The sequence below is a fragment of the Myotis nattereri genome (assembly GCF_964212035.1).
Source record: "Myotis nattereri genome assembly, chromosome: 3".
In the NCBI taxonomy this organism is placed as follows: Eukaryota; Metazoa; Chordata; class Mammalia; order Chiroptera; family Vespertilionidae; genus Myotis; species Myotis nattereri.
This window is the reverse complement of record NC_138077.1, coordinates 50,411,883-50,433,377: the sequence shown is the minus strand read 5'-3', so window position 1 is coordinate 50,433,377 and position 21,495 is coordinate 50,411,883. Positions and strand designations below refer to the sequence as shown.

The following is a 21,495-nucleotide window of genomic DNA, read 5'->3' as shown; positions in this document are numbered from 1 at the left end:
GCACTCCTATGTCCCACTGCGGTCCCTTGTTAATCTGTAAATCAGTCCAACCTCCCCTTCCGGCAGGGCAGCTGGTCTCCATTGTGGTGAGGATAGGATGGCCCCTGGTGACTGAACACATTTATACGAAGGAGGAAATGGAAATTAGAACCTTAACTCCCAAGAAGCGATTTCTGTTTTCTTTTTTTGAATTGTGAAAATGAACCTGATGGGTAGAATGTCAGGCACAAGGAAAGGGGAAAGGCAGAAGATTCAGGCCTGAAAATGTCTCCAGGTCCAGTTCTCCTTGTTCACTTTGTATTTGCCAGGTTTTTTTCATTTCCTCTTTAAAAGCTGCAGTCACATTGCCGTCTCTCAGGGGAAAGAGTGAAGTTGTGGGGATGATGGGAGAAATGGGGGAAAGCAGACATGGACTGTTTTCACCACTTACCTGTGTGAAGTGTTTGTAAGTCAGCTCTGTCTTTTGAGTCAGGTATCTGGGTCCAAAGATCAGACCCACAGACTGTCTAACTTTGGCAAGTTTTTAACCTCAGAGTCTCCATTTCTTCACCATACTCAGGGCCATCATGAAAACGAAAGACAATTCATACAAAACCCTTCGACCACAGTAGATGCTCAGTAAATAGGTTGTTATTAAGAGGCCAGGAATGGTTGGATAGTAGCGTTAGCAATATCTGGAAGGTAGCAGCATCCAAGAGCATTTTCTAATAAATGATAGGTACAGTGTTATTTGAAGGATGGATGTCAGAGTTTTCTGTGTGTTTTGCATAGATTTCTGGGAATAGAAAACAGGTGGTGAAGCTGCATGATGTACAGTAGGTCCTCGGGTACGTCGGAGATCCGTTCTTACAGTGCGACCTAACGCGATTTTCGTTGTAAGTAGGAACCCACCTACATAAGCACCTACGTCACTCACATGGAGCACGTGCACAGCAGTAATGAAGTGAAACAGTAAAAAAAAATAAAAATAAAAATTAAAAGAAAGATAACAATTCCTGACCTTTACTTGTGGCAAATAAATAATAAAAAACATAAAGCACATATGTTTATACGTCGAAATGACAGAACTTTTTTTTTTTATAAATAAATGGGAGATGGCGGCGTAACCACGAAACGACGTATGTGGAGTCCCAGGTAACCCGAGGACTCCAGATGTGTGCAGATGAAGCCAGATGAGCTGCACTGAGGAGGGTGGGGCCTTTGCAGAGAGAGCCAGGCAGGATGCTGGAGGAGGTTTGCAAACCCAGCCAGTAGTCACCGGGACGTTGGCATTTTCATCAGCAGTCATCCATAGTGGGTCTGAGGCAAGAATCAATACCAGAAGGAGAAGGTGACAAATCATTCATTGCCCAGAGACTGGCTATAAATCCAGTGCCTGTTATTTTCTGTGTAACCACTTTAAAGAAACTTCCACAGGCACCCATTCCCTGCAACACAGAGCCTCACCTCAGGACTTGCAACGGTCCTTTGGGAAGATCTACAATTACCTAAGTGTTGTTAGTTGTTCTTTCAGGAGCGTGAAAGATGTACCCTGTTCCATTCTGCGTAAGCTCTATCAGCATTCATACCGTCTTTCCCTCCCATCTGTTCTTCAGGACTCATGGCTTTTAGAGAAATAATCTGCCTGGAGGTCTGCTTGCCTCTGCGTGTGTCGTAGGCATGTGCTTTACACCTATTGGCTCTGACTTACTACAGACTCACACTTGGTGCATCTCCCCCTCCTTCCCCTCCATGCAGAAACACGCTCTTTTTCTGTATAGCCTCTTGACGATCAGAAAGAACATGAAAGACTGTCTAGTCCAGTGACTTTCAGCCTTTTTCATCTCATGGCACATAAACTAATTACTCAAATTCTGCGGCACACCAAAAAATATATTTGTGCTGGCCTGACAAAAATCGGTATAATTTTGATTCATTCATAGCAGACGGCTATAGTTGTATTGGCTATTGTCCTTTTTTATTTAACAATCTAAGGGAAAAGAGGCCCGTACCCCTGACCGCTGCACACGGGTTGAAAATTGCTGGTCTTGTCCAGCCACTCCTGGTAGTGAGGCAGTGGCCAGGAGAGGGGAGGTGGTGCCCTTTCAGGGAGCACCAGGACTGGGCCCGGGCATCCTGCTTCAAGTTCACGGCTCCTGGGACTCCACCACTCCTCCCCAGAGCACAGGCTGCAGACCTGAGGCTCTGCTCCCCAAGTGCCTGCACCTCCGCAGGCTCCTGAGCTGCTGGAATGTCTGGAAAGGGGGTGAGATAGGCAAATGAGCCAGAGGGTTGACACAAGGTGAGCCTTTTTAGACAGCATTGGAATGATTAGAGCCGGGAGTTGGGGACCCCACAGCAGCGTTCTGTAGAGAGTAGATCTTTTGTAAGCACTGATTTATTTTTCTGCTGAAGGCCAGCCTCAGGCGGAATTGGGAAATAGCCAGCTAGCTGTGATGCAGTGATTTTCAAACCTTTTCCCCTCCCTTTTAAAACTGTCAGCCACTTACCTCAAATAGAAGCATCAGAGGAAGCCCAAGATGTAAAAGGAATAAAGGTGATTGGGGTGGGGGTGGGAGGCACAGTCTCCTTAGCTTCGCACCTGCCCACACCCTCCACTCATTGCAGGCTCTCAGGGAGGCTGGGCCCTTGGTACTTGTTGGGAAGCCACTGTTGCAGTGAAAAGCCAGTATCTGGAGCTCAGACCAGCCTGTTAGTTACCTTAGGCAAATCCTGAAACCACGGAGCCTGACTTTCTTTTCATGTCAATTGAGGATAAAGCCTCACATGGAAAGGTTTTTGCATGTAAATATTGATATAACAGACAATATACTTGGTTCATAGCAGACACTGTAAATGTTGACCCCTACCTTCCTTTTTATCTTTTTTCCCTTCTCCCCTTTCTGTGCCCTTTCCCTTAGATGTCCTCTGCCTCTTCAGGAGCCCAGCGACCTCTGGCTCTAGCGCTCTCCAGGGCTCAGCTCTCCAGGAAAACCACAAGTCACTTACAGTCTAGTGCAGGGGTAGGCAAACTTTTTGACTGGAGGGCCACAGTGGGTTCTTAAACTGGACCAGAGGGCCGGAACAAAAGCATGGATGGAGTGTTTGTGTGAACTAATATAAATTCAAAGTAAACATCATTACATAAAAGGGTACGGTCTTTTTTTTTTCTTTTCTTTTTTTTTTAGTTTTATTCATTTCAAACGGCAGGATCTGGCCCACAGGCCGTAGTTTGCCCCCGGCTGGTCTAGTGTCTGCTCAGGGCAGGTTGTCCTTCCCCGCCTGTCTGCGTTGCAGTTAGACCAGAGCTGACTTGAACAATTGACATTCAAAGGAATTGCCCAGAGGGACTTGACAATCAGCAATCATTCCCTTTCTGACCAGCAGGCTGACTTCTGTCCTTGGTTGAGACTAGTCTAGGCCTTTATGTAACAGTACAGATTTCACATTCCTGAACAGCGCACACATTCCTTAACCTCCTCATGTTCTGTGAAATCACCTTGTTAATGTAAAAACATTCGAACCTGTAAAGAATTGTTGTGAGTTTATTTGAGCCAAACTGTCGACAGTTGCTGGGAAGCAGCTCTGGAGAATGGCGGTTTTTCACCTTGTTTTATGCATTACAATCCAAGGAGGAGATGTAAGTGGGTTACATGAAATCCGTTGGTGGTAGATTAACCTCTGGGATTGAATAAAAAGTAAAATCATAGACACTTCTTTTACTTAGGGGGGTACAGGATAGTTAAGAGTCAACAATTAAGATGATAACAATAACAATGAAGGAATTTGTGGTATCTGTCCTGACGCCTAGGGCATATGGTTGTGTCCTGAGGGATCCGGAAAAAAGAGAAGTTACAAGTTATCCTGACATTTCAATGATATGTTATCTTAGGTGCAAAAAGACAGTAAGTTCAGTTAAGGTGAAGATTGACTTTATCAGGGAAGATACTACCAGGATGTTACCTTAGGCAATATACTTGGTTTCAGGATTTGCCTAAGGTAACTACCCACCTTAGCTGCTTTTAGTTAAAGTTTAATTTCAGACTCTCCTTTGTGATTACTTAGGTCTTTGAGTTTACAGACTGCCATGCAGGCCTTCCCTGAGCTTGTCAGGTTAGCATGTGGCCCTGTTCATCCACAGCTTTTTAAAAACAACAGTGACTGTGGGGAAAATAGGGTGATGAGCATATCACTCAAAACCCATTTGGAGTAATCCTGTTATTTGCAGATTTTTAATATTTCCTACAACTTTTGTGATAGTAATGAGGGCACCCTCAAAGGATTCTGAGCAGGTGAGTGATGTAATGAGTCATGCTTTAGGTAATATTATTAAACTTAAAATCCTTTTATTCTTGAAATATTTATGTATAGTGCATATTACACTAGTATATGTAAGATCATTTTTCTTGAATAATTGGTGTTTATTGCATGAAACATATTTAAAATGGTTTTTTGAGATATTAATGTTTATTGCATGTAACATTATTATATTTAAAATCGTTTTTCTTGAAATTAAAAAAAAAAAAAACTGAGGGGGAAAAAAAAAACAAGTTACCCTGACATTCCACAGCTGTTATCTTAGATACAAAAAGACAATAGGCTCAGTAATGATTGAGTTGATCTTTGTCAGGGAAGATACTGGCCCTAGGACATGACTAACCATTATAAATGGCTTTTGATGAAAGGTTTTAATTTCAGACCATCCTTTGTGGTTACTTTAGGTCACTGAGTTTACAAGGCTGCCACACAGGCCTTCCCTGAGTTAGTCAGGTTAGCATGTAGCCCCTTTTCATCCACAACTGACACTTCTTTTATTGTGCTGACATAATTGTACCATTTGCCAGTCTGGACAAGCCAGTTCACAGTACAACGTCACATTCTATATCAGGACAGTCTGTTCTAGATCTCAGTAGCCTAACCCCCAGATAGAGAGGACTCAGGAGGACACAGGTGAGTTAGGCTCCATCCCTGACCTCAGAAAACTCGTGCTCTTGTGTGCGACATAGGAATGTCTGTAATACAAGTCACACTGTAAATCCCATAAAATAGCAGGTGTTCCATTTGGGGGGGGGGGGTTAGAGGTAAAAGATTTAGGAGGAGAATTAGCAGGATTTCACCAGGCAAGGATGAAGGGCAAAAAGAAGAGTGAACCAAGGCTGGGAGCCAGAAAGCACAGGACATATTTGGGGAACCAGCATAGTCTGGGGGCTTCACCGTGGGGATGGAGCCACGGAGGGGCATGTAAAATAAAGGTTGAGATGGTAGTTGGCTCAGAGTGTGGGATGAGGGCACCATCAAAGGATTCTGAGCAGGTGAGTGATGTAATGAGTCATGCTTTAGGAAGCTCCTTTGGCAGCTTATGCTGTTATGCCCAGATTTCAGGATCCCCAAGAAACCACACCAGGGAGCCAGCCGTGTCCCTTGCAAAAGCATAAGAGTCTTTATTCAAGCCCAGGCTTGGCTCCCCTACCCTCCTTACTGACACAGCAGCAAGTGGCAGAGAGAGAGCTAGCCCTGTGGGAAGAGGGGTTTTATAGAGGGTTTGAGTAAGGGGAGGTGAAAGGACTGTGGGCCCTGCCGATTGGCCAGGCGCAAGTCAGTGTCTTGTTACACAGGATGTGGTCATATCTATGGCACGCACGTCCCTTGATTGTCATTGGTTAGTTTAAAGAAGTCCTGGGTGTGGCTAGCAGAGGCTTGGGCTTCCGGGAAGAAGCCTTGCCGAGCACATGGCTGCCCAAAAATGGAGGATCCATGGTAAGATGGAGGGTGTAGCCCTTACCCTGGGGCAAGATGGAGGGTGTAGTCCTTGCCTTTTCAATGCTGGTGAAGATGGTGAGGAGTAGAGTCCAATGAGGAGGTGTTGCAGTTGTCCCTGTGTGAGATGTGAGGGCCTGAGCTCAACTGTGACAACGATGCACAGTGGCAGCGGGGTGTGTGGGGAGGAACACTGTGCAGCAGACATTACAGAGACAGAACCTCAAGCATTTATCAACTGAGTGGGTGGCCTAGGGCTCTGGTAGTGCCTTTCTCGCGATGACAGGTTTGCTGTTTTTGCTTATGACAGCCAATATGGAGCTTGGTTTTGGAATGTTTGAGAGCTCATACTGAAGGCCAGCAGGGCCCACAGCACATTTGTGTGAGAAATGCTCACCTGTTCCAATTCAGATAACAGACTTGGAGACAGAAATATGGCGAAACGAGACTTTAATATGTTTTCGAGAGCAGAACGTGGGGCAGCGAACACAGCCTATTTATTCAGTCCCTTATCTGGTTGCTCATTGGCTGAGGACTATGGGGCCACCTGTTTCCTCATAGGTCACCTAGGAATTGCTGTCTCCCATTGGCCATTTAAAAAATTGGGCTGAGGCCTTTCTAGCTGCCTCCACCTTCCCCTGTCCAGCTGGGGCAGGCACCTTGGGGGTTTTCACCATGATTCTGGCCCCGCCCACAGTTCTTTGTTCCTATGTCCTCTTCCCTCCTCCCTGCATTCTGCTTGCCGGGGAAATTCAGCAAATTCCATCAAAAGCCAACCATGCTGGAGATGGATCACAGAGGTCCATTTCCTACACTTGGATTCTGTGATTGGTCTTTACTAAAATGTGGACAATCCTTTGACCCTGGGATTATTGCTGCGTGATCCATGCAAGCAGGTTGCCCTTGGTTCTGGGAGGGGAGAGAGGGTGTTCCATCTACTGACAGACCTGCCACCTGAGCCCCTATTCTTGGTCATGTCCGGATCATAGGACCATAGCATTTTTAAATTGGAAACACCTGAGAAATCATCTTATCTCTGAACCCTCTGCTAGATGTAAAACTATGGCCCCCACAAAAGGTCAAGTGTGTGTGCAGGGTAGGTAGTGGCAGAACCCAGACTAGAAACTAGGAAGGGCTGTCACTTCTGAGCTCCAGAAAATATTTTAAGTAATTTTGTTTATATTAGAGTTATCGAGAGAGACGGAACCAACGGGACAAAAAGGAGATTTATTATGAGCATCATGCTATTATGGAGGCTGAGAAGTCCCACTATCTGCTGTCTGCAGGCTGGAGACCCAGGAAAGCTGGTGGTGTCATCAGTCTGATTCCACAGGCCAGGGAGCCAGGGGAGCCAGTGGTGTGAGTCCCAGTCTGAGGGCAAGAGAGACGAGGAGATGAGAGGACCCAGCTCAAGCAGTGAGCTAGGAAAAAAGGGGGGTTGGGAGGGAGGGTGAATTTGAATTCCTATTCCTCTGCCTTTTTGTGTTATTCAGGCCCTCAAGCAATTGGCTGATGCCCACCTGCTCTGGAGAGGGTAGTCTACTGAGTCCAAAGATTCAAATGCTAGTATCGCCCAGAAACACCCTTCCAGACACAACCATGAATACTTGGCCAGAAATCTGGGCACCCTGAAGCAGAAAGTTGACAACTCACATGAACTCTCATAGGCTATTTGGAATTGTTGATCATGATATTTTGTTTTTACAGAGCATTTTCTAAGTTTGCAAAGCTTTAACGGACCCATTTCTTCTTTTGACCCCCATGTGACTTCACTGGTAGACAGACATTGCTCCTCCCTACAGGTGAGCAAATGGAGGCGTGACAGGTGTGACCTTTGCTGCCACACGGTGAATACGTGGGAGAAGATCAGGACCAGAGCCTAGGTTTCTTTTCTCACTATGATTCCAGTTCTTTCCCACAGCTGCATTGTGAATTCTGCGCTGTGGCAAACCAGTGGTTCTCAAAGTGTGGTCCTGAACCAGCAGCATCAGAGTCACCTGGAAACGGGTCAGAAATGCAGGTTCCCAGGCCCACCCATACCCACTGAACCAGACACTGGGGGCTGAGGCCTGGCAGTCTGTGCTTTAACAATTTCTCTGGAGATCCTGCATGCTAGTTAGAGAACCTTTGTGGTAACGGGGTGGAATCTGTTCACTGTTCGGGGTTTCACTCCATTTTGCTCATATATCAAATTGATCAGAGAACTGACCATGAAAATCTGCCTTTTACTCTTCCTCCTATTTTCCTTCCTCACCTTCTCCCTTTCCTTGTCACTCGCACCAGCCAACTACTTTGTGGTAACCTTTCATTAAAGTGTATCCTGTCCCTTACGAAGCTGGCAGAGTAGCCAAGTGCTCGCACTCATTCGTCCCACATTGGTTGACACTTATAAGCAGGGCGGGTACTAAAATCAAATGACAAAAACAAAGGAGGAAGGGAGGTGGTTGGATAGATAAACACTAGACTACTTCTTTTTTTAAAAAATATATTTTATTGATGTTTTACAGAGAGGAAGGGAGAGGCAGAGGGATAGAGAGTTAGAAACATCGATGAGAGAGAAACATTGATCAGCTGCCTCCTGCACACCTCCTACTGGGAATGTGCCCACAACCAAGGTACATACATGCCCTTGACCGGAATCAAACCTGGGACCCTTCAGTCCGCAGGCCAATGTTCTATCCACTGAGCCAAACCAGTTAGGGTAGACTATTTCTTAAAAAACAAAAACAAAAAAGTCACAGGCCCAAGTAGCAACATTAAAAACCAGTGTTACTGATTCACCTACAGATCTTTGAACAGAATGCTATTTTCTGAAAAGTACACTTTCTCAACATCTGTAAAGTTCCAGCAACTGTATTGGTAGCTTTATGTACCTGTCTCAGTTACATCTCATACTAGCCTTGTGAAAGAGGTAGTATTGTCGTAATTTTTTTTAAATGAGGGAACTAAGGTTTCAAAAAATCAACTTATCAAAATGTCATATAGCTAAACATCATGCAGCTAGGTTTTGAATTCAAGCTTTTCTGGATCCTCAATGCATAATCTCTCCATCACATTATCCACAGTATCTCTTAGGATATCTTTCTTTTCTATGTGCCTTTTTAAATCACAAAGCTATGGAATTTTATTAATGGTTATATGACATCCCCCTTTCCAATAGGATTGCTGCAAACAGCGTGTGGGCATTTGAGTTTCATCCGTGAGAAGCACTGTTTCTGAAACCCAAACTCATTTCTGACTTACTTTGAAAACATGTCAGTAAGATTAGGTATGAATTTAAAAATATGTATGCAGCCCTAGCTGGTTTGGCTCAGTGTATAGCGCCTCGGTCTTCGGACTGAAGGGCCTTGGGTTTTGATTCCAGTCAAGGGCATGTACTTCGGTTGCAGGCTCGCTCCCTGCCCCTGGACGCAGTGCGTGCGGGAGGCAACCAATCTATGTGTCTCTGATGTTTCTCTCTCTCTCTGTCCCTCCCGCTCCTTTCCACTCTCTCTAAACACCAATGGAAAAATATCCTCAGGTGAGGATTAACAACCAAAAAACATGTATTCAACCTTCAGGCCCTTTTCCTTTCTTTACTTTTTTGGATAGAGCCTGCTCAATAACTGAAAAGAAAAACTAGGAAGGCATCACCTCTAGTGGACTCACTGAGAACGTCGCTTTGGTTTTGTTGGAGGGTTTCTCTCTGAACACCCTTCCCCTGTTTCAGTGGAATTATTGCATTTTTCATCTGAACGTTACTCTCATGACCAGACTTGGGGCTGGGCACAAATGCCACTTTTTTCACGACCTTAAAAATGGGATTTCTGCATCTCAAATTCACACTGCACTTGTGTTTGAGTCCTTGAATGACCTTTCTCACAAGCGCCATCTTTTAACAGAATGCTTGTCAGTCTTTTTCTCACGCAACTATAAAACCTAATCTGACTGAATTTTTGGAAGGGACTGTTTGAATATGGGTGTCTGTGTTTAATCCATCGAGCCTAGGTTCACTTCCAGGCAGTTGATAGCTTTGGAAATTGTACACTTCTATTCAAACTGTGTGATCTTTGGTTTCAAGGACTGGGCTGTGCTTGTGCCCATCACCACAGGTTTATTGCTTGACTGCCAAGTCCGCCCCACAGCTGATACGCACTAACCCACATATGTGCTCCCAGGGGAGGGCTGGTGGGTGCCAGGAGCCCGTAAGGATTCTTGGTTGATTATGCAATTGCTTTGTCCAAGCTTAAGATGGAAGAGAAGGCAAAAATCAGCCTCTGTCTACTGGGTGGAGGGAGATAGAAGGTGTGAAAAAAAATATCTGGGGCAAAAAATAGATCTTTTTTATTCAAAGCAAAATAAATAGCTGGGGAGTGGGGATATTAATCTGTCTCCCGTTGTGAGGAATGAGAGATGGCACATCTTTCCTGAATCTCAATTACTGTCATGGTCCCAAAAGTTCTACCAAAGTTGTCTTTCCTGAGTTGAAGAGTATGTAATCTCAGCTCTTGAAAATTTTAGAGATTTACTGCACAGTGAGGCCTTCCCTCTAATTTGACAGCTTTGTCTTTCTTGAGTCCACCCAGTTATTAAACTTCTGCTTTGAAACTGAGGGAAGGAGCAGACAGTCTCAGTTTTTAAACACATTCATGTTGCTGGTTTAAAACACACATGTCTTCTTAGAGATGATGATGCTTGGGTCCTTCTGAGGTGGGCTATAGGACCTATGTTTTCCCCAGGCCCCTTGGTTAGAGATCCTTGGATATAAGCAGGTGGAGTGGAAAGAACCCTGGATTGGGGATCAGAATTTTGGATTCTCTTCTTAGCACCTGGGCCAGGTGATATGCTGTGTATGTGTCACCTTTGGCTTCTGGGCTTCGGCAACCTGGTCTGGACCATGACATTTGGAGTACATAACCTTGAAAGTCAGTTCTGGCTCCAGTAACCCATGATTCATTCATGTTTTGTGGAGGGAATATACTTCATCCACGGGAGTCCAAGAGTTACAGAATGGGCAACTGATTCAAACAGCATCCTTCAACGCTGTAAAGTTAAAAAGAATAACTAGGTACCGTTTTAGTACAGTTTCTGGCTAGGATATTGAATTCCCATTTTTACCCCAATCCTCTGATTCTTGGTCCATGTTTTGATGGTTGGAGGAAAAGTAGGAGTAAGAAGCCATCTCTCAAAATAACCACTCCCACTTCAGCATTAAGAGACTTTCTCTTTGACTTTTCTTATTGTGCAGGTGTGAGTTTAAAAAAGCTGCAACAATTAGCTCCTCTTTCAAATGCTGTACTCACGCTTTTAAACTGCAAATTTCAACTTCCCCATGGTGCTTTGATTGGTTTCTTTTGATGTGAACATTTTCAAGCTCAAACAATAAAGAGCTTTTTTGGCTCAGGAGTAGAGCCTGTTCTTCATTGGTCTCTCAGGCTTTCAGTACTTTTTTCCATGTCTGTTTTCCTAGGAAACACTTATTTGATCCCTTAGTCCTTCCTTTCATTTTGAGTATGGTTGTAGTTGCATTGACCTGAAATTTTATGGAGGATGTTCTAGCTTCGTACAGTGGAAAACTTTATGACCCCTTAACAGAGTTATTTTTTGAAATAGCAGACTTATTGGATGTTACTACTTTGTTGTTTGGAAATTTGATTGAGGATATTAGTGTTTGAAATAACATTTATTTAAATCAAGATAAAGACAATATAGGTTATCATGATTAATATACTAGAGGCCTGCTGCATGAAGATTCATGCAATAGGCCTTCTTTCCCTGGCTGCCAGCACCGGTTTTCCTCCAGCACCCGGGACCCAGGCCTTTGGTCCAGCAGCAGCAGAGAAGCCAAGACTTGAGGTTAGGCTTCTCTGCGCCAGCCACAACGAGGCTTGGCTTCTCCTCTGCAGCCGCAGCGGAGAAGCCAAGCCTCTTCATTCTTCAGTCGTCTTCAGTCTTCACTCCGTGCCTGCGTATGCAAATTAACACATTGTTTGTGGGTAGTTTTTATCGCGTGCTAACAGGTGGCGCGGGCCATTTTTGCTAATTTTTTGCACAAATGGCAACGTTCAGTAAAATTACGATAACTTTAGTTTACGTCTTTATACATTACCCGCATTCTACCTCTAGTCTATAAAAAACGTATTAATATGTGTCCCACGCTCTACCACCAGTCAACATAAAATGTATAAGTAAAACGTATAAATACGTTTCCTGCATACAATGTGTTAACCACCATCTTTGTTGGGTTAATTTGCATGCTCGCCCTGATTGGCTGGTGGGCGTAGCAGAGGGATGGTCAATTTGCATGTTTCCCTTTTATTAGTGTAGATTAGGTATTACAGCAATGTGTTGTATGGAAAATTGATTAATAACTGTTGATTTGACACATAAAACAAGTTATTTTCTAGGGGTGATATGTGGTTATTTTTCCAGCATAAGGAAAGAGTATCGTCTTGTCAGTAACCCAGTCAGTGAAGCCATACCTGAGACCTCTAGGTTTGCCATCTCTAGATTGTAACTTTGCATTTTGAGCCCTTTCTTGCCCTTTTCATTCCTCCTGCAAGAAACCTATTAATAACCTAGTGAAGAATCCAAGCGAAATGCTTCCTTCCTTCAAAATAATAGTGTGTGGTCAGACTAGTTGTCAGTCTAAGTTAAGCCAAAGAGCTATGCGGCTATTTTGTGCACTTAAGTGGCTAGTCGGTTTCCACATCTGTGCAGTGGGAACTATAAGTGTTCTTTGCAGAATTATTGCTGGGAACAAGTGAGAAAGTGACTGTGGTCATTCTCTGGGAACTGCAAAGCATCATGCAATGTAAAGCAGTGTTTGTTTTGAACTTATTGATTGAAGCCAGGTTTTAAAAAATCCATTTCCTTTTTATAATCATATTGGCTCCTAAAATCTTTCAGTGTATTTATTTGTAGTACAAATCAGTTTTTCAGAAAGAGTAGTGCCTCATCTTCATAACACCAGGGATTATTTCTCCTGCCTTTTCTCCCCCTTTTTCCTGGCACCTTTATTCATGTTTTTTTGTTTGTTTGTTTTTGTTTTGTTTTTTCATCTCAGCTGCAGCAAATGAGAGAGCTTGAAATTCTTTGTCTTGCGACAGGGTCTTCAATACACTCTGAGAATCAGTTGTCAACCGTACTACCTGCCCAGACAAAGCAGCTCTCAGTTTTGAGTCAGCTTAGTTGGAACCTGTCAGCTCCTGAGTTACTAAATTTCCTGTGGGAGACCAAAAGGCAAATTTGTGAGTCACTGGGTGGTACCTGGGGGCAAACAGGACCTTGGATGATGCTTTTAATATAGTCTTTGGTCCTTGCTAAGCCGCTTTCCCTGAGCTTTTATTCTAGGATTTTATGACTTTGGAGCCTGCTAGACTCTCCCAGTTAATGAATGGAGTGAGGCTGCCATCTCCTGGCAATTATTGGGAATTGCTTAGGAAGATGGAATCTGTTCTTGCACATCAAAGGGAATATGTACTGTCATAATCGTTTTTTAAAAATCTGGTATTAGACTTTGATCTCAGATCACTGTATAATTATATAGTCACTTTTCTCCTAGTCTCTGGTTATGATTGTTGACTGAAAATTGATGCTTTGAGAAATGTCCTGGAGTTATATTATTCTCAGAAAACAAGAGGAGATGCCTTTGTGTAGTTACCATAGAGGATCCTAGCTTCTCCCTTCTATCTCTTCTGAGTATGTAATATGATTGTCATATAATATGATAATTGCTCTGAAGTCTCTCATTATGTCTGGAAATGACAGTGTCATATTGACCCCGCCAATATAAGTATGTCACCCTGACAGTCTTCATTCTGGATGATTCCCGTAAACTCTGTCTTTATTTATTCCTTCAACTGACTTCTGTTGTGCTAGGTTTGGAGATAATCCACTGGTCATCAGACAGAGGGACGCTGACAGGTCAACAAATACAATACACTAAAGAAAGTATGGACAAAGGTCATTGAATGGAGAGATTAAATATGTCACTTGAACTGCCCCCCACCCTATACCCCCCACCACTGAGAGAAACAGGCAGAATAATCTCAAACAGAGGCTAAATGAGAATTGGTTATTTGGTCTTTGTATACTACCTGAGACGTTTACATATGAACGAGAAGGGTCCATTTGAACAATGCTTCACTCAAACTGGGAAGCTGGAGTTACCTATGTTTTAACTTCTCCTCAAACCTTGCTCCCCATTGTTTTCTTTGTAGTTTGGGGAAGAAATGCCTGTCTCTAAGTGATGTGTGAATTTACACCTGTCCAAAATTCTTCAGACCTGGAAGAGGTTTTAGAATGTCCTCTGGGAAATGAGAAGAATTGGGTTATCAACAAAGCAGAAATTGAAAAGGCAACGTGCTGACTCTGAATACATTGGGAAACACGTTTGCTGATTGGAGGAAGCTGATGAGCTCTTTTTGAGAACAGTGCTCAGAACTGGTTTTGTGAGATTCATATACTAGATCTATGACTTGATGTGAGAAAGAGCAAGTAATTCAGTACCATCGGCTTATGCTTCTGTTCTTATTGTCGATTATACATGAGAATTATTAGCAGAGATGAGCCTGTCTAGCACTGCTACACACACACACGCACACACAGAGTTTTAGAAACGAGAACCTCTATGGTGTGGCAGTTCATTTGGGAGGTAATACTGAGAACACAAGTGAGGGAGCAGAGCAGTTGAAACTGAGAAGCAAGTAAAGTCAGTAAAGGGCCTGTTGCTAAGCTGAGTGTACAGACCCCCTGGGAAGTTGTGGAGAGCCCATCTTAGAATTTTTCTTTTTTTCCATCTTAGACTTTTTCCACCAGAGTCCGGAGAAGCTGGGGCATTTGCCCACTGACTCCTGTCCTCTGGTGGTTGAGGGTTGCCCCCAGTGATGCCAGTTCTTCTGCATTGACTCCCCTACACGTCCTGGTTGTTCCTGGAGCAGAACCACTGCCATGGGGGAGAAGCTGCCAGCTGGCAGGTAACCACCTGCCCAACCTGCAAGTGGAGTCATGGGCGGGCTGGGGATGCAGGGCAGGGCATCAACAGTGTCTCCTCCACACACACCTGGACCACATGCATGGGTTCACATAAATGAGGAAACGGTAAAATCAAGTGAAGTCATTATAAGAAGGAATTATTATTAATTTTGTTTACATATGAGAGTGGTGCATATACATCCAATGAGAAGGGAATGTAAAGTGTAAACCACACTCAGCTGGGCCACAGGCAGAGGAGACTGAGAGACAGTTGACTTATTTGGAACATCTCCATCACGAGATTATTGCTTCTGAAGATGAGGAGAGAGGTACTCTGTTCATCGCCGATGCATTTCTGTATCCATATGAAGCCTTTTGATGCCATAATGGCATTACTCTTGCTTTTCACTTGCTATTGTTTTTTTTTTAAATCTTTATTGTTAACAGTATTACATATGCCCCCTTTATTCCCCCATTGACCTCTCCCAGCCTGCCACAGCCATACCAGCCTGAACGCACCTGATCTCAGCTGATCTTGCTATTGTTTTTATCTGTCAAGAATGAGCCTCCAACAGTGAGCAATCCTCTTGTAAATGGAAAATCTACCTTTTGTGTCCTGTCGGGACTGTGGGAAACTGCTAAGTGGGGCTCATTAGACTCCCCTTTGAGTCTTCACAGTAAGTTCTGATTGGCAGAAACCATTTGCTTTTAAACTATCCTAAGAGCTAAAAAGAAAGGAAAGGGCAAGGCTTAGGGGCGGGGAAAATATATTGACAGCACGTGCCCAGAACCCTCCACTTACTGACTGCCAGGTAAGCACAGGCCGCACACTGAGTGACTCGCTGTGCCTTTTCTTGTTTCGTTCCTGTGCCACCCAACCAACTTGTAGTAGTTATTCTCCAACTTTATTGAAGAAACGGAAGCCCAGAGCGGTTCATTATGTTGGCCATGGGTGAACTAGACTTGAATCCAGGCCTAACTCATGTGCACTCTCTGCAGAATAGCTTCGTAAACTTTTAAGAATGAAAATAATGAAAAATAAGCTTTTCTCCAAAACCTGACTTTTGGATTATTAGTAAGTAATTTTTTAGACATATGCTGACTAAAAAATTTAATAGTATACCCTGTAGCAAATTCCATGATCTCGGGGTTCTGGCTAAGGAGGTAGGTATTTGAGTTGCCTGAAACAAACGATACATTTAACAAGCAGTTGCCTTCTAACCCCAACTTCTGTATTAGCGGCTGCAGTAATAAAACCTTGACTATCTGGGCTTATAGACTGTTGACGATGATCATATCTTTCATCTGACAAGCCTCTTTGCCGTTTACTGTGCCAAATACTTTACATTGTTATCTCATGTAGGAGAGGAAATAAGCCGTGAACACAGCCCACTGCCATAATAGGTGTGGAAAGTGCAGTGTAATAATTCAGATCAAGACCCTTCACAGAGCGGGGCAGGTGACTCGTTCCACAGGGCAGCGGTCCTGAGGCAGCAAGGAGGCTGGCGTCCAGCCTGCCTTCTAGCATGGCCTCCACCAGAGCTGGCGTTCATTCCCAGGCCAGCGGCAGGCCGGGGAAAGAGTGCCCGTTTGTTTCCCTTCATCTAACCTGTTATGTGTGCCTATGTGTGCTGGAGGCTTTAGGTAGGTTGTCTTGTTCAGGTAAATCTTCAAAACCAATCTGGGGGACTAGGTGCTATTTGGTTAATCAGTTTCATCGGTCGTAGAGAAAGGGAAGAACATATGGGAAAATTAACCAAATATCTACCATGTGCTTAGACATTTTATATCAACCCTAAAAGGGCAATTTTGTAGGGTTTTTGTTTGTTTTAAATAGATGAGGAATTGGAAGCTCAGAGAGGTTAAATAACATGTCAGGCTTACGTAAGTAGTAAATGACAAACGTAGGATTCAGAGCCAAGCCTGTCATACTCTGACTCCAATGCTCTTGCACAGATATTAGTGTCAAAATGAGAAGAGATCAAGGAAGACTTATTGGAGGAGGCATCTTTTGAATCAGTTCTGTTTCTATATATAATTTGGTCAATCGGTCATTCACATACATGAATTAACACATTTTCTAAAAGATTTAAATTCCGTTATCTCAGAGACTATGCCAAATAAAACTGACTTTGATTTATAAAACACATTACTATAATTATTGATACTAATGTCTACGCTGCAGCTTATTGAAAACCTGGGAAGCTCTATGGTGTCTGTGTTCAGTATTTCTTATGTTTAATAGTACGTTTATTTGGGACCACAGTACTAACAGCTTCTTGCAAGTCAGGGCAGGCCCATTCTTTCTTATAGTAAATGCGGATGGTCAGGCATGTTCTGCTGCCTGTCCGAGGTCAGCTTTAACCAACGAAGCACAAAGCTGGCACTTTGCCTTGTGACCTCTGCCACTTCCCTTTAGCGCCATTCTGCATTCATGACAAGTTGGGTCATTGTCTTAGGAGAACAGTATGTATGTGCATTTTGACCTTTGCCACAAATGTGGAAATAAGACAACACTGTTAATCTGCCACTAGGGCTGTGTGACCTCGAATTAGTTATTTTTCCTCTTTGAACCTCAGTTTTATGTCACTTGTAAAATAAGGGACTTCATATATATGATTTCTGGTCATGACTGAGGGAAATGTTAAAATATTCCCCAAATTGAGGACATTAAAAACCCGTAAATGGGTGACTTTATTAGAAGAAGATGGCCATGCCTAATTCTCAGAATGTCAGGGAAGCTTGGCAAAAATATTTACCCCTTTCAATCATAAGTCATAATTTTGTTGTTGTTGTTGTTAATCCTCGCCTGAGGATATTTTTCCATTGATTTTCAGAGAGTGGAAGGGAGGGGGAGAGACCGAGAAGCATCGACGAGAGAGAGAAATATCGACTGGTTGCCTCCTGTACGCACCCCAACCAGGGCTGGGGATTGAGCCTGCAACTGAATTATGTGCCCTTGACCAGAATCAAACCCATAACCCTCAGTCCACGGGCCAATGCAGTATCCACTGAGCCAGACCGGCTAGGACCATAGTATTTTTATAGGAAAATTTTATATTGTCTATTAACAACCACGGAAACTGCTCCCTTGTGTGGGGATTGGTGGGGTGGAGAGTCAGAATCACAGAAGGACTTTGTCAGCATGGTCCCATTCAAGAGTCATTGTTATGATAGGTACTGTTGTTGGTATGCCACAAATTGGGGCAAAACAGCAAATGTTATTGAGCTATTCAGGTTTGTTTGTTTTTTTTAAAGGAATCTATATAAGCACTAATTTCATTTGGCTACTTAGTATTTATTAAGCTACCTGCCGGATTTCAAATATTACTTAGTTCTTGTGCTCTGTTGTTAGTTATCTGCATTCTGTGTTTGAGTGATGGAGGTTAGTAATTTGAAGTCAATGGAGTGTGCTAAAGTTTTATTTAGTAGCATATAAAGGAGTTAGGGACAGAGTTTCTTTCTGTACTTGATATTCTAAAAATAATCAGCAAAGGGCAAAGTGTATCACCAAGAATTCATTCCTTCAACTCAAGGCCCCAGTAATAGGAAGGTCTTCTTGAGTAGAAATTATGAAATAAACAGAAATCTAGGAATCAGTTACAGGAATTGAGGCAGTTTTACTTTGTGGTTTAAGAGCAGACATATGAAAATCCTTGAAAACAAGAGACCCACCCAGAGGAATAAGCTCTTTAGCCATATCTCCTTGTCTTTGCTGTAACAAGCTCAGTGGTCTGTGTGCGTTTTCCTTTTGTTGGGTAATTTACTAGTAGCCAAACAGGCAGAGTCACTTGATCTTACCCTCCTGCAATGCACAAAAATCCTTGGATCAGTTCAGAGGTGCACTTGCTGGAACTGATCACAGCCAAAGTGTACAACTGCATTTTTTCCCTCCTCTTTCTCCCTCCCAGCCCCTGGCTGTGTTTTAGTTGCATGGCAACCCATCTGCTGTAATAGCTGATGTCAGCTCATTTTCACTTAAACGTGGCCCAGGAAAGTTTTCAAGACGGGAACTTGAATTTGAATTTGCGTAACGCTGGGGAAGGCTCCAGCTTGTGTTACCAAATTATAAAACTGCGGACTAATGGGCCCTGGCAGGGTAAATGTGAATGTGGATCACAAGGGATTAGCTTCCAGAACAGTGTGGCCTTAGGGACTTGGTTTCTAACTTCTAGGAGCTTAGCAAATGAGCCTCAGCCATATTCTATTTGCTGCTAAAGTTCTCTATGTACTTTAAAGGAATAAGAGGCGTTTAAAATTACCCTAACTCCTCAGTGTTAGCATTTAGGCAAACACTTGATATGGCGTTTTTGAAAGAAGGGCCAACATGTTACCTAAATGCATCAGCAGCAATTGGGAGGAAAAGGAAGTTCTTTAGTGTGTAGTAAGTAGAAAAATGTAACTTCTTGAATCCAGCAGAGGGCAGAAGGGAGTTTTAGCTTTTCTCACCTGTGATAATCCAACTTTGTGACAATCCAAGGCAAAATTCAGAGGCACATTTGTAAACAAGTTATTCCCCAGCCGGTACTGCAGGAGTTATTCTGGTTGTAAAGGCAGGATCTAGCTTGTGTGCTCAGAGCCAGTTTGATCCCATCTATGCAAAAGGATGTACAGAATGTTGAGTTATTTATGCCTAGGGGGAGATGACAGTGTTGTACCCAAATAATACCACCACTTCTAATTGATTTAGGTTTTAATCACTAACCACAGGACAGCATTTTATGATTTTTCCCATTTCTGTTCATGGGACTCCAGATGCTAGAATGAAAGAATATTTGAAATAAAGAGGAGTAAATTATTTCATTATCAAATGTTTCTCTTTTAAAGGAACAGTACCTACATGTAACTCTATAAAATAGTGAAAATGATTCTCACAACCTATGCTGGCTTCTTAGAAGTCAATCTAATTTCTCCTCACATCGCTAAGCTGCAACTTGGGGTGGTAGTATGTGTGCCATTGTAAAGATGAGGAGGATACTGAAATATGGGGACAATTAAGAAATGACTCTTTGTCTTAGTGTTTACATAATTTTAAATCCTGGTTGTTAATGTTTGGCTTTTGAAAACAAGGAACGTAAATCTTCCATGACGATTTGTAGTGAAGGCTGTTTTGGGTTGCGGTATTTGTTAGTGTCTTTTTTATTTTGTGTGTGTTTTTTTTTTAAGTATGGTAGTGTCTTAAATCAGGTTCCTCAGGAAGCAGCCCCTGAGATGGAGTTAGGGTATTTAGTAAGGAGCAGCCCTGGGCTCTGTGCCTGTGGAAGAGAGGGGAGAAAGCAGTATCAGGCAAAGGGAGAAGCTGGATTTCCCTGCAGGCCCAGTGTCAGCCTTAGGGGAACTCTGGTTTCAGATGACTCTTCAGAGTACCCTGAACTGGGGATCCTCCCATGTCGATCAACTATTGGAGTACCTCCACCCCACCCCAATAGCAGGACAGGACTGTGGTTGCGGTGGCTCTTTGCAGCTGACACAGTCATTAAGGGGTTACACGGACAGCACTCCCAGTAGCTGAGATAAGCCATTCTTTATTGAAGAAGGAGCTGGGTGTGTGAGAGAGAGCCCAAAAAGTCAGGTACACTGGATTTTCTTTTTGATAAATTGTTGACTCTTTAACATTGGATAACATATTGATTGCTTTAAAAAGAAAGTAAGATCTTGCTATATATTTCAATCTGTGTAGAAGGAAATGGTACTAAATAAAACACTTTTTCATGGTTAATGTTTGAAAAATAGGATTTTTTTAATAAATGCGTGTTACATTCTGAAATACAGTGCTAGCATAAATACATATAAATGGTTTATTTATTTGCATTGGGATTGTCCTATGAATAACAAATGATGTTGATTAAAGGTAATTTCAGTGAATAATGGAATGAGTTTGTAGTAGTTCTTTGCAATCTGTGGGGAAAGTTGTTAAATAAATCACAGAGAGTGATGCTGGTAGTCTGTCCCTTAATAAAGCACAAGTAAAGGTATTATAACAGACAGGGGGCAGGGAGGGGACATTTTCATGTTGTTGGTAGAACCTTATGTCTAGCCTTTATCGAAGCACTTCAGGTTTACGCCCTGTTAATCCCATCTAGCCATTTGACGTTCAGTCAGAGCTTCAGTTGTGTGCCCACTGGATGCAGACCCCTGTGCCTGCTTAATACATATTGGAGACATGGTTCTCTTTCTCAAATAGCTCAGAATATCATAAAAAAAGTCACATCTGTTGCATTACCACCAGTCTCATCAGAAAAGTATACATACTATTTGGAAAGATGTTAAGTTCATGATGCGATGAGTTTTCTAAAAATTAATATTTTTATGGAAAGCTTTTTTTATGTCAATAAGTACTTAAGTCATTTTCATGAAGACAGGCTAATTGTGGTCATTTTAAATGAAAATGGCTATCAAATAACTGTCTGAATATCCATAGTTTATCAATTGTTTTTAAAGTAAAAATGGTGTTCCTTGAGCAAAGCAGCCAATTTAGGCCACAACTCAGAGTCACATGAGTGCTTTTCTTTTACTTTTAAAAATTATTTACAGATTGATTTTAGAGAGAGATGATAGGATAGGAGAGAGAGAGAGAGAAACATTGACTTGTTGTTCCACTTATTAATGCATTCATTGGTTGATTCTTATATGTGCCCTGACTGGGGATAGAACTGGAAACCTTGATGTATTGGGACAATGCTCTAACCAGCTGAGCTACCCAGCCAGGGCACATGAGCACTTTCCTTAAAGCAGCTTTTGTGTTTCAGCATGAAGAGGAAGTGCTTTACGGTTACTTCCCATTTCCTCACACAGGGTATCTGG

General features: G+C 42.8%; 1 protein-coding gene across 1 annotated transcript in view; it reads left to right on the top strand.

The window, feature by feature from the left end:
* Window positions 1-21,495, top strand: part of MB21D2 (Mab-21 domain containing 2) — a gene marked incomplete at its 5' end in the record, with an annotated part of 118,810 nt that overhangs the window by 93,487 nt on the left and 3,828 nt on the right. The gene's annotated exons all lie outside the window — the stretch shown is intronic.